Here is a 14,682-nt window from a genome sequence, read left to right as displayed (position 1 = left end):
TAATTTTAAATGCATCTTGCGCACTATTAACCCTTGAACTTTGACATCTGTTCTTTCATCACGTGTGTTTTTTTGGCGCCTAAATTCAAACACTGTATGTATTTAACCAGAGAAGGCTGTATCCGTTCACTACATGTCATCCCCTGAGGAAGAAGTGGTTTACACTTTGAAACGCGTCGGAAATTAAATGGTTAAACTTCTCATGTGGTAGTATTTTTATCCTGGTCAAGCAGCGCACAGCAAGCCTGAGATTCCATAAGGATTTATACCTGCTCTGTGATGACATCACTCTGCACTCCAGGGGGCAGGGAGAGATCTTTACAGTAATAGAGATCAGCACAGAGGGGTGGTAAGGAATATGGGCCTAGGTAGGCGGCATATCATTCTTCATTTACATACACTGGCTAGGTGTTGATTTCTATTGATTCTGCCACACTAGGGTATGGCCCGTCTTAATTGTCTGTGGCCGAATTGGATCTCTGGCAGAGATTATACGTGCACGGAGAAAAGAATACACAAGACAAGGTGTATCATGTCAAATGATTCTTCCCTACCTTTAATCAGAGATGTACAGTTTTTATAACATAAATCGAGCTGTCTAATTGTATTACATCATGGGTTCTTTTCCAAATTACTGTTTACCCCAAATAGCAAATTAGTATTGATCTCATATGATCTCATATGTCCTGTATCTACTATATAATCATTATGCCCATAATTATTGTTTTCTAGCCTGTTCCACCCTAATCCACCCAGTTTCAATGAAGCTAGGTGGGTTATACAATACAGAAATAAGTCTTAGAAAATCAGAAATATCTTAAAGCTACATGATTCCAATATTTGAGCAAAGCGTCCATATAGTATAATAGTGGTATAATTTTTGATTCCTGTATATATTCATATGTCATATATTCTCCCCTTAACATAGGAGGCACTCCACTGTAATTGATTGCACTGAGGAAGGGAAGCTGATAGGAAGAGAACAAAAGAAGCTAACAGTAATAAACTTTACATACTCTTTGACGCTCTTTCTTCTACTGCCTCTGTCACCACATGGTTCCGACTGGCTCCGTCTCCTCCATTTAGCCCGCCCCCAATGTCTGATAGCTGTGATGCTGCTGCTCCAGTCTCCTATGCTGACTACAGGCTGGAGCTAGTACAGGAGAGCAGTGCAGTGATGCTGCCTCCCTCTCTGCACAGCAGCTGCCTCCTGCCTGAGGCAACATGCTCAACTTGCCTCATTATAGGTGTGTGTTGTGAGTTCATTTTTCCCTTCACCATTGAGGTCTGATGAACTCCCTCCTCTGGTGAAGGAAGGTAGTGAGGCTGATTACCAAACACCTGGGCAGCTAGATGATGACTGGGTGGCTGGAATTGAGGACTGGATATAAGGCTGCCGACGCCCTTCTTCCTGGCTGTTGATTTTCCTGCTGGATTCTTGGAGACCAGTCTGATTCCTGTATCTCAAAGCTAAGTTTTTCTGCTCTGCTTTGTACTCTTCAGTTTTGTTTTTGTTTTGCCTTGTTTTTTGGGAGTTCTGCCATCCCCGGCCGGGGGTGAGCTGAATTCCATTTTTGTCTCTGATCTGTTGATCTTTTGCTCTGTCTTCAGAATATACCTGTGTGCTGATATAGTCTTTTGAAGCCTAGCGACTTCAGGGCCTGTTTTTCCTATCAGTCGGTTGGCTCATTTTGATAGGGTTTTTGCGGATGGCAGACAGCAGCTTTCCTATCCTGTCCTATGTAGTTAGCTTGGGCCCCAGCATTTACTCAACCTATCTTTCTATCTGTGTTAGTGTTTTCATCTTGCTTCACCGTCATTATATGTTGGGGGCTGCCTATTGCTTTGGGGTCTGCTCTGGGGCAGTTTAGTTTTTCCCCTTTCTGTCTTTAGGCTATGTAGTTCTCCGGCTGTGATCGAGGGGTCTAGGGCACCGTAGGAACCCCCCACGGCTACTGCTAGTTGTTGTGGATAGGTCCAGGGGTCTGCAATCCGATAGCTCCAACCTCTCTGGTTTTTCTGGACTTAGCTGGTATTTTGTTTTTTCCTCCTTCGGTGACTCATCATAATAGGTGTGCCCCTGGATGTTAGTCAAAAACTTCCGTCTGTTACACTGTCTTGATAACCAGTCACAGACCTATGTTGCTGTGGTAGTTAGACAGTATTTTTGTAAATACCATAAATAGCGAATTGCTGATATTTGGAGTATAAGGCTTGGAATTAAGGGTTCATGACTCAAGTGCCCTATCAAAGGGTCAAAAATGTTTGGACAGCAAACTGAATATAGGGGAGTCATGGTTCTGATTTTAATGATGGTCTAGATCAGATGGAAAAGGAAAAGAAGTGAATGAGTATCAAAGAAGTTATTTATGAATTAGTGGACTGCACTGTAGGTTGTTGAATAAAATAGTCTGCAGATTATATATAGAGTATATGTACAGTATGGTTGTATTTTCCAGACACCATGTGATGATATTCTGTAGTCTAGATTTGGCAACTTTATACTGTACTTTTAGAGTAAAATTACAGAGTAGTTATATATTGGTGTTTGAAAGTTTGTAAACACTTCAAAATTTTCCTGAGTTCTACATCAAATCAAGTCCTAAAAGTAGATAAAGAGAACAAAATGAACATTGTGCCTTTATCCTGCTAGCTTGTCCAGGTGATCTTCAGCAACTACACATAGGCAGCAATGTACTTTGGAAGAGGATAGGCTATCTCCTTGCAATCCTGCAATGCACACAATTGTTGTTCAGTGTCGTCCTGATGGTGGACTTATTGACGTCGCCGATTTTTAAACATCTAGCTTTTGGAGTAATCTTTGTTAGTCGACCACTCCTGGAGAAGCTCCTATTGGCCTTAAGTTTACTCCATTTCTGACAGTAAATTGTTAGAGTCCAAATTCTCAACAACTCTTCTTCTGATTTCCTCACAAATCTTATTTGTTTACACAATGCTATACTTCCTCAAACATGTGTAGTAAAGATCAAACTTAAATTCTTGTTTTATAAATCAAATAGGTCACCCACTCACACCTCATTGTCATCCTTCTGATTGTAAACACCAGATCTTTAGTTACACCTTCAAATTCTCTGCCATTCCTAAAGGTTCACATACTTTTGTAGCATACATTTAATATTGGACCTTTTTGCTAATTAAAAAATGGGAGCGTCTAATATTTGTTACTCTTTTGTTTGACATGGTTCCCTTTATCTAGTTTTACAACATGTGTGAAAATCTGGCTGGGGTTAAGTAAATTTTATGCAGAAATATAGAAAACAGGCTATCCATGCATGTATGGTGACTGTGAAACAGCTGCGACAAATGCAGCTGCAGCACTGAACAACTGATTATCGGGAACGCTCCAGGTATCCAGACTACCGATGCAGCTATTCGGGAAGCACTATAGCTGTTTGGATAAGCACTTATCCGAAGCTATTCAATCATCCATAATACCTAGGTTTTTTCCACGCGTGCTGTTGCTTAGTTCTCTTCCTCCAAATTCTGTAGATGTAAGTTTAGATTTTTTTTGCCCAGATGTAGAAACTTGCATTTCTCCCTCTTGCGCTTTCGATATCCTCTGGCCTGCTGTGACTTCACATGTAATGTCTTGCCAGCCCAGCTAATCATAAGCCAAGCAATGGAGGGTAAGGAAATTTGCACAGCTCCTGTCCATGGCCTGCACGGTTGACTGGGGATACCAGAAGCAATCAGCTCTACTTTGGGCACATCGTATTGATGAGATAATTTTATGGGAAGAGTTTAAATTATGTTTTTTCTTTTATCCACATTTTTAATCAGTACAAAATTGGCTTAAAGTTTACTTCTGAGATCAATCAAAAACAGATTAATTTTAGGGATATTATTGTTTGGTTTGATTAACAAGCTAATATTCAAAATAAAATATGCAAGAAGGAGACCTTCTCATCGTCTACACTTCACTTTCTATGTTATCGCTTTACTTTTGTGAGCACGACATTACTTTATTACTGTCAATCTGTGCCAATGTGCTTATACAGCACTTATTATAATATACATCATATGTATAGATTTCAAATAATATGCATTCCTTTACATCACTATTGATATGTGTACTATTAATTCGTGTTTTGAATATGATTGGTCCTTCTGAGAAATGTTTATAGTTAATATGGCAATTCTGTGTCAAGGATCAGCACTACCGATCTCACCACTGCCACCAATTTGTCAGGGAGATCACAAGGATATCCCACTGCTGCCACCAATTGGCAGGATCATCACACAATGGACTGACAATTGATTAATGAGGCAATGACTACTCTTGCTATTGGCCAGGTTATTGGGCGCTTTCACAGTGAATGTATAGTATATTCACACTCAATTCGATAATTCACCAGCAAATATCCAGGGAGATTTCAGCACATGGGTATTGTGAGAATCATGTGGGAATAGTGGATGAGGGCAGGTATATCTCGCCCAGATTCCTTTCCTATGTGGCCTAGTCTGGTCAGTATCGCACCTGCTTGCTAATGAATAATGGGAGGTGGATATAAAAGGATGCCAGGTGGTTGTGTGAGTGTCTCAGCCTGGGAACACAGAGAGCCTGTCTGTGTGAGAGACACACGTGAGTGAAAGCAGTGCCCACTGCAACTGTGGTTTGGCTGGACGGGGGAAGCCCGCCAGTTGGTAGTTAGGTTGTCCATTGTTAAGTTAGTGCCGGACAGGCAAGGATTTGTTTTATGTTTTATTTCTTTATGCATTGCTTTCACCGTTAATAAACCTGACCCAATGTCAGTTATACCTGAATCCCAGCTCTGCACCTGAGTTTCATGCTGAACGCACGTGACCTTTGACCCCAGCAAAGCCGATCCCGGAGTGTTTTATCACATTGTGGTGGAGAATGCGGGCATCACGTTGCAAGCATGAGCATGGAGGACGTGGTGAAAGCGCTGGTACAGTCCACCGCCGTCCAGCAAGAAGCTAATCGGGTGATGATGGCCCAGCTGAAGGAGTTGGTGGACATGACAGTTACCGATCGTTCGCTTCTCCAGCAGGTGGCGCAGCGCTTGGCAAGCTTACCTGAGGTTAACCTGGAAGCTGAGTCGAGAGTGATTCACGTGAGTCGGTACTGGCAGAAGATGACGACCGAAGATGACGTCGAGGCATACCTGACCACGTTTGAACGGACGGCGGTGCGAGAAAAATGGCCGAAGGCAAGATGGGCCGGCCTGATTGCCCCGTTTCTTTCCGGTGAGGCCCAAAAGGCGTATTATGACTTAGAGCCTGAAGCTGCGCAGGACTTTGACAAACTGAAAGCTGAGATCTTGGCCCGGCTGGGAGTGACGACCGCTGTCCATGCACAGAGAGTGCATCAATGGACTTTTCAGCCGGATAATCCACCGCGGTCACAGATGTTCGACCTGATCCACGTGACGAAGAAGTGGCTACAACCCGAGGTGCTGACAGCGCCAGAGATAATCCAGAGAGTCGTCATGGACAAGTACCTGAGAGCTCTACCGCCAGCCCTGAGGAAGTGGGTAAGCCATGGAAATCCGACGACGGCAGATCAACTGGTGGATCTGGTTGAACGTTACTCCGTGGCGGAAGGACTCCGAGACGACGCTACCCCACCTCGTTCTTCATCGTCTCCACGTGGAACCGGTAAGACTGTTCCAGGGAGTAGGGGAGATGGAAAAATCCCTAAGACAGTGGGGGAGGAAAACGGGACTGCCCGCACTGCGAGGCCGAGAGTAACGAACTATGGTCTAAGCAAGGTGCCCGTTAGGTGTTTCCGCTGCCAAGAGGTGGGACATATTGCTGCGAACTGTCCGCTCACTACTGAACCCATGCAGTGCGACGTCACAGACTCTAAAAACCGCATGTCTATGGTTGCACGGGTAGTGACTGTGAATGCTGGTCAAAAGGATGTGGAAAAACACTTGTGTGATTTAACTGTTGATGGCAAAAATGTGGTGGCATTGTTAGACTCGGGAAGTGTGACTCTGGTGAAGGCCAGTCTGGTGTCAGCCCCGACTGTACCATCAGACAAATTTTCTGTAACGTGTGTGCATGGAGACACCTGTTCGTACCTCACCACGGTCATATGCATTACTACTTCCTATGGGTCTGTGCAACATAAAGTGGGACTCGTCCCGGCGTTATTGCATGATGTTATCCTGGGCCGGTATTTTCCCCACTTCTGGCAATTGTGGGAGAATCAGTTGATGCCCTCGGGTAATAGTGTACATGATTCTTCTCCCAGGGCGTGTGTGGGTCCCGAACCCCTGGAAGAGGTCTCCCCGGAAGACTCGGGGGAAGAGTCTGCGGGAAATGACCTGCAGTTCCCGTTTTCAGTCATGGCGGGTGATACGGAGGAGACCGGGGAAGAGGCCGACAGCCGTCCACCTCCCCGTTTGCCGGATTTAGAAGTTCAGAAAGATGACTTCCAAAGCGAGCAAATAAAGGATCCTACCCTTTCTCAGGCTAGGACAAATGTAAAAGTGATAAATGGGGTACCCGTAGAACCTGGCTCTAGGCTGGCATATCCTTACATGGTTCTGGAGAATGATTTACTCTATCAGATAGAGAAAAAGGGGGAAGATACGGTGCAACTATTAGTCGTGCCAAAACCCTACCGGTGGCAGGTGCTGGACCTGGCCCACGGACATGTGATGGGAGGTCACCTGGGAGTCCAGAAAACCACCGAAAGGATATTACACTGTTTTGTTTGGCCAGGCATGCATCACGATATTCGTGTATATTGTGAGTCTTGTCCTGACTGTCAAGCCTCTGCACCTAAGCCCCGGTTCTGTAGCCCTTTTGTACCCCTACCTATTATTGAAGTCCCGTTTGAGAGGATTGGGATGGATTTAGTGGGGCCCCTTCCACGGTCTGCACGTGGACACCAACATATCCTGGTCATCTTGGATTATGCCACTCGTTACCCGGAGGCCATCCCTTTGCGTAACACGGCCACCAAGACGATTGCCAAGGAACTGGTGCATGTGTTTAGTCAGGTCGGTATACCAAAACAGATACTAACTGACCAGGGGACCCCCTTTATGTCCAGGGTAATGAAGGAGCTCTGCCGATTGTTACAAATCAAACCGTTACGCACATCCGTGTATCACCCTCAAACAGACGGGTTGGTCGAACGGTTCAATAAAACTCTGAAGCAGATGCTGAGAAAGGTGATAGACAAGGATGGAAAGAACTGGGACTATTTACTTCCGTATTTGCTTTTTGCCATCAGGGAAGTACCCCAGTCTTCCACGGGATTCTCGCCTTTCGAGTTACTGTACGCCCGACGTCCTCGCGGACTGTTAGACGTTGCAAAAGAAACCTGGGAGGGTCAGGTCACTCCGTTTAAAACAGTGATAGATCACGTCACACAAATGCAGGATCGTATTGCGGCTGTTATGCCTATCGTCAAAGAACACATGATACAGGCTCAAGGAGCCCAAAAAAGAATCTATAATAGGGGCGCCAAGATCCGTATGTTTGCACCCGGAGATAGGGTGTTGATCCTGGTCCCCACGGTGGACAGTAAGTTCCTGGCAAAGTGGCAGGGCCCCTTTGAGATTAAGGAAAGAGTTGGTGAAGTAAACTACAAAGTATACCAGGCAGGTAAACGGAAACCTGAACAGATTTATCATGTAAATCTGATAAAACCCTGGAAAGGATATAAATAACCGATGGTACCGCTGAAAACGTCATCTTGTCCCGCAAAAAAAACGAGCCGCCACACAGCGTCATCAGCGAAAAAATAAAAAAGTTATAGCTCACAGAATAAAGCGATGCAAAAATAATTATTTTTTATATAAAATTGTTTTCATTGCATAAAAGCGCCAAAACATAAGCAAAACGACATAAATGAGGTATCGCTGTAATCGTACTGACCTGAAGAATAAAACTGCCTTATCAATTTTACTGCACGTGGAACGGTGTAAACGCACCCCCCAAAAGAAATTCTTGAAACGCTGGTTTTTGTTCATTCTGCGTCCCAAAAATCGGAATAAAAAGCGATCAAAAAATGTCATGCACCCAAAAATGGTACCAATAATAACGTCAACTCGTCCCGCAAAAAATAAGACCTCACATGACTCTGTGGGTCAAAATACGGAAAAATTATAGCTCTCAAAATGTGGTGATGCAAAAACTATTTTTACAATAAAAAGCGTCTTTTAGCGTGCGACAGCTGCCAAACATAAAAACCGCTATAAATAGTAAATCAAACCCCCCGTTATCACCCCCTTAGTTAGGGAAAAATAATAAAATAAAAAAAATGTATTTATTTCCATTTTCCCATTAGGGTTAGGGTTAGGGCTAGGGCTAGGGTTAGGGCTAGGGTTAGAGTTAGGGCTAGGGTTAGGGTTAGGGCTGAGATTAAGGTTATGGGTGTGCTGGGGTTAGGGTTGGAGTTAGAATTGGGGGTTTCCACTGTTTGGGCACATCAGGTGCTCTCCTAATGCAACATGGCGTCTGATTTCAATTCCAGCCAATTCTGCGTTGAAAAAGTCAAAAGGTGCTCCTTCCCTTCCAAGCTCTGCCATGCGCCCAAACAGTGGTTTACCCCCACATATGGGGTGTCAGCGTACTCAGGACAAATTGCAAAACAACTTTTGGGGTCCAATTTCTCCTGTTACCCTTAGGAAAATAAAAAAACTGGGGGCAAAAATATCATTTTTGTGGAAAAAAATATGATTTTTTTTATTTTCACACCCGGACGTTATAAACTTCTGTGAAGCACTTGGGGGTTCAAAGTGCTCACCACACATCTAGATAAGTTCCGTGGGGGGGTCTAGTTTCCAAAATGGGGTCACTTGTGGGGAGTTTCAACAGTTTAGGTGCATCAGGGGCTCTCCAAACGTGACATGACACCCGCAAACCATTCCATCGAAGTCTGCATTCCAAAACGTCACTACTTCCCTTCCGAGCCCTGACATGTGCCTATACAGTAGTTTTCTCCCACATATGGGGTATCAGCGTACTCTGGACGAATTGGACAACAATTGTTGGGGTCCAATTTCTCCTGTTACCCTTGGGAAAATAAAATAATTGGGGACGAAAAGATCATGTTTGTGGAAAAAATATGATTTTTTTATTTTCATGCCCGGGCATTATAAACTTTTGTGAAGCACTGGGGGTTTCAAAGTCCCGCCCACACATCTAGATAAGTTCCTTGGGGGGTCTAGTATCCAAAATGGGGTCACTTGTGGGGGTTTTCCACTGTTTAGGTACATCAGAGGCTCTCCAAATGCAACATGACACCAGCAGACCATTCCATCAAAGTCTGCATTCCAAAACGTCACTACTTCCCTTCCGAGCCCCGACGTGTGCCCATACAGTAGTTTTCTCCCACATATGGGGTATCAGGGTACTCAGGACAAATTGGACAACAACTTTTGGGGTCCAATTTCTCCTGTTACCCTTGGGAATATAAAAAAATTGGGGACTAAAAGATCATGTTTGTGGAAAAAATATGATTTTTTTATTTTCATGCCTGGGCGTTATAAGCTTCTATGAAGCACTGGGGGGTTCAAGGTGCTCACCACACATCTAGATAAGTTCCTTAGGGGGTCTAGTTTCCAAAATGGTGTAATTTGTGGGGGGTTTCCACTGTTTAGGCACATCAGGGGCTTTCCAAGCGCGGCATGGCGTCGAATCCCAATTCCAGCCAAAAAAGTCAAATGGCGCTGCTTCCCTTCCGAGCTCTGCCATGCGCCCAAATAGGGGTCCTGTTACCCTTGGAAAAATAAAAATTGAGGGTGAAAAGATCATTTTTGTGGAAAAAATGAGTTTTTAATTGTACGGCTGTACGTTATAAACTTCTGTGAAGCCCTTGTAGGTTCAAAATTCTCACCACATATCTAGATAAGTTCCCTGGGGGGGTCTAGTTTCCAAAATGGGGTCACTTGTGGGGGGTTTCCACTGTTTTGGTACATCAGGGGCTCTCCAAACGTGACATGGCGTCCGATCTGAATTCCAGCCAATTTTGCATTGAAAAAGTCAAATGGCGCTCCTTCCCTTCTGAGCTCTGCCATGCTCCGAAACAATGGTTCCCCCCACATATCAGGTATCAGCGTACTTAGGACAAATTGCGCAATAACTTTTGCAGTCCAATTTCTCCTGTTACCCTTGGTAAAATAAAAAAAATTGGACCTGAAGTAATTTTTTTTGTGAAAAAAAGTTAAATGTTCATTTTTTTTTAAACATTCAAAAAATTCCTGTGAAGCACCTGAAGGGTTAATAAACTTCTTGAATGTGGTTTTGTGCACCTTGAGGAGTGCAGTTTTTAGAATGGTGTCACTTTTGGGGATTTTATATCATATAGACCCCTCAAAGTGGCTTCAAATGTGATGTGGTCCGTAAAAATAAAATGGTGTTGCAAAAATGAGAAATCGCTGGTCAACTTTTAACCCTTATAACTTCCTAACAGAAAAAAATTTGGTTACAAAATTGTGCTTATGTAAAGTAGACATGTGGGAAATGTTACTTATTAAGTTTTTTGTGTGCCATATCTCTGTGATTTAAGGGCATAAAAATTTCAAAGTTGGAAAATTGCGAAATTTTCGCCAAATTTCCTTTTTTTTTTCACAAATAAACACAAGTTATTTGAATGAAATTTTACCACTAACATGAAGTACAATATGTCACGAGAAAACAATGTCAGAATCACCGGGATCCATGGAAGCGTTTCAGAGTTATGACCTCATAAAGGGACAGTGGTCAGAATTGTAAAAATTGGCCCGGTCATGAACGTGCAAACCATCCTTGGGGGTAAAGGGGTTAAAATGTGCGCATATTGTATATACAGTGTTATATGCCCTGACTGAGCACTCCTGGACCAGGCTGCAGGACCTTCCACATTATAATGTACATCTGATATATAATGGGTCCTGGAGCCGAGCTCGGGGTCACACACTGCAGGGTGACTCTATTTTGGTGTTTGCAGTCTCTATCTGAGGATCACTGACTTATCGCTGCAGCTTGAGGTTCCATACAGATCGGGAGATTCTGGAGCCGATGCCTCCACTGACAGAGCCACCTGATCTGTATGTAAGTTTAAGATGGTGCAATAAATCTCACAGTGCCTCAGATAGACTCTCCACATAAACAAGAAGGAATCAGATCAAACCATGTCACAAACCTCTTGCCCCGGCCCCTAGACCTCTGCTAACCTCATTTCTACTCTCTGGCAGATGGAAACAGTTTGCACAGGGCCAGGGATTAAATTCAGGTAGTAGTCTCTTATGGTATATATTATATTTTGGGTATGTGTCCACGGTCCGGATATGCAGCGCTTTGGACGCAGGGGAAACCCGGCTCCACCCAAAGCGCTGCCCCCTGTTGTACGTGCAGTGATACTGCATGTGTTCATTGAACACATCCGGCATCACCGCATCCTATCCATAGACTGTGCTATTTATCTTGCAGAACAATGAACCGCGGTTAGGAGGGCGCTAAGGACGAGCGGGAGGTCTGTTTAATCTCTTTAGTGGAATAAAGAGATTAAAAAGGCCTCCCTCTCGTCCTTGGCGCCCTCCTGACCGCGGTTCATTGCTCTACAGTTACTGTCCCTGAACGAGGGTCTGCGGCTGGTGCTGCCTTGGGCTCGTCATCTACCGTTCTCCCTACCGATGTGGCTCACGCCAGCGCTCCATTGAGACCACTTTCAATTGTTCCCATTTATCTTGCAGAGACTGAGATTCTCCACAAGATAAATAGACATGGTATAAGTTTGAACAGAGCAGGTCAGATATGACCTTGGTTAGATGTGACATCATTTGAAGTGACATATTTAAAGTGATACATGAGAAATATACCAGACTGATAAACCATGGTATATTCTCCTTCATGCTGCCATGTTCTGATCCATCTGCTTTCATCCGCAGGTATGTCTGCTGAATACTCACTGAACTCCTGAACCTTCATGCATTGTTCACCCTCTGTTTTTAATTGGTATGTCTGCATTCTGTTTTTTCCCCTAATTCCATGTATCATACTTCAAATTGACTGTATGCATATTGATATGCCCATGCTCCTCACACCTTCCATCCTTCCATCTAATCCCACCTCTTTCTTCAACTTTGATGCTAGTCAAATGTCCCATTAACTGCAATCTGTTAATTGCCCCCTGCTGTGAACTGTCCTCCAGCCCCCTTCTCCTCCTCCCTCCCTCACTCACCTGGCTTCATTTCATGGTCATTTGAATGGTATAAGTTTGAACAGAGCAGGTCAGATATGACATATTTAAAGTGATACATGAGAAATATACCAGAAATAGTCCAGAAATCGGTCAGACGGTAAGACTAACCACTGCTTTCTTACTTTGCTTGCTTTTTTTTTTTTTACTCTGCTCTTTAACCATGCTCACATTTTCCCTCACCGTTTTTGCTCCACTAATCATCACCCTCCTTCGCTATCCCCAAACCCCTGCACCCTCGAATCAAATAACTATCTCCCCCTCTCTCTTACCCTCCCACCTCGCCTTATCTGCAGACATACTCCTTAACCTCAGACCTCTCCTACTAAAATACAATACAAGACGATCACTCTCCTTCACCCACCTACTTTCCCTTTCTCTGCTTCTTCTCACTGCTGGTGACATATCCCCCCAATCCTGCCCGCCCCCTGCCTCATACATCCCACTAATCCCCACCTCTATCTTTCTCACACTAAGACAACTTACCGCAATCCCTCACACTTAAAACCTTTGCCACTGACCCCCTCCCACACCCTCTTTCTGGAGCACTTTGGAATGCTTTCTCCATCTGCAACAAGCTCCACGTGATCCATGACCTCTTTACCTCCCGCAACCTTTCCTTCCTGGCCCTCACTGAGACCTGGCTGACACCCCCTGACATGACCTCCCCGGCCGCACTGAGTTATGGCGGCCTCCACTTTACCCACACTCCTCGCCCTGGCAACAGACAAGGTGGAGGAGTGGGTTTCCTCCTTTCTAAAAACTGCTCCTTCAACCAGGGGAAGAGTCTTGAGGAGATCATTTGCATATTCCCAGTGCCTTCTGGGATAAGTGAAGAGTCTCCGCGAGCTCAACGATCACTGGGTTTTGGCCATTGCAGCTGAAAAGAGGAAATCGGAAAAACCGCGCGCCTATCGGCGCGCGAATTTGGGCTCATCTTTCATCGTTTTTAAGAAATCTCAAGATGGAAGAGGCCAGGAGCCATTTGGTGAGCTGCATTTCTTGCTACATGTTCACAGACTTACCAGTGGAAAAGCCAAACTTCACATGCCACAAATGCAAGCTTGTGTCCCTGTTGGAGGAAAAGTTGCAAAATCTCGAAGAGAGGTTAGCTACGTTGAAGATCATTAAGGAAGGTGAAGAGTTCTTGGACAGAGCAGAATTATCTCTTCATGTTACAGAAAGAGAAGAAATTTGAAGTGCACCTGAAGAAACAGAGGAATGGAGACATGTGACCCAGAGAAGCAGGAGGATCAGGAGGCAGTCAGCACCCATACTGCTCAGAAACCAGTACCAGGCTCTCACGCAGGAAAACAATGAAGAAATACATCAGGATAAGACTTTGCCAACAAGCAGCAACCTTGTACGCCTTCAGAGTCCTCCTGGATGGAGAAAGAAAAATGTTGTGAAGAAGAAACGGAGAGTGGTGGTCATGGGGGATTCCCTGTTGAGAGGAACTGAGGCCGCTATCTGCAGACCGGATATAACTTCAAGAGAAATGTGCTGTCTTCCAGGTGCAAAAATTAAAGATGTGTCTGACAGGATATCAGGACTCTTCAGACCTACAGATGACCACCCATTCCTGCTACTACATGTGGGGACAAATGACACCGCAAGAAACGACCTGGAAACCATCTGCAGAGACTTTGAAGACTTAGGCAAGAAAGTGAAAGAACTGGGAGCGCAGGTGGTCTTCTCTTCCATCCTCCCAGTGGATGGCCATGGAACAAGGAGGTGGAATAAGATTCTGCAGGTGAACAACTGGCTACGTCGATGGTGCCGTCAGCAACGATTTGGATTTCTGGATCACGGAGTGAACTACTTATACGATGGACTACTTGCTAGAGATGGGGTGCACCTTACGAAGACTGGTAAGCATGTATTTGGAAGTCGCCTTGCTACACTTGTAAGGAGAGCTTTAAACTAGAACAACATGGGAAGGGAAGCAAAAGACCAGAAAAAGCCATACACCTGACAAATGCTATTGAGAACTCTGCTATTAGAAGTGGAAAGGAAGAACAAAGACGAAAGAATCTAATTAATAAAAATATTGGAGAAAGAGAAACCAATCACAAACTAAAATGTTTCTATACTAATGCACAAAGCATGGGCAACAAACAAGGAGAATTGGAACTACTAACACAGGAAAAGAAATATGATGTCATTGGAATCACTGAAACTTGGTGGGGCAATACACATGATTGGAATACAAGACTAGAAGGATACAACTTATTTGCAAGAAACAGACTTGATAAACGAGGAGGGGGTGTCGCATTGTATGTTAGAAACGCGTATATCTGCACAGAGATTGAAGCTTCAGAGACTGGGAGTTCTTTGGAAACTGTTTGGGTAAGAATACAAGGACAGAACAATGGAAAGGACACCATTGTAGGCATTTACTACAGGCCGCCTGTGCAAGCTGAAGCTATGGATGAACTCTTTATGCATCAAATGGCCAAGTTCTCAAAAAAATATGACATAGTTGTCATGGGAGATTT

The sequence above is a fragment of the Dendrobates tinctorius genome, unplaced genomic scaffold (assembly GCF_039654945.1).
Source record: "Dendrobates tinctorius isolate UK_male_01 unplaced genomic scaffold, ASM3965494v1 ptg000351l, whole genome shotgun sequence".
Lineage (NCBI taxonomy): Eukaryota > Metazoa > Chordata > Amphibia > Anura > Dendrobatidae > Dendrobates > Dendrobates tinctorius.
The sequence above is the reverse complement of the archived record's forward strand: the minus strand, read 5'-3'. Positions refer to the sequence as shown.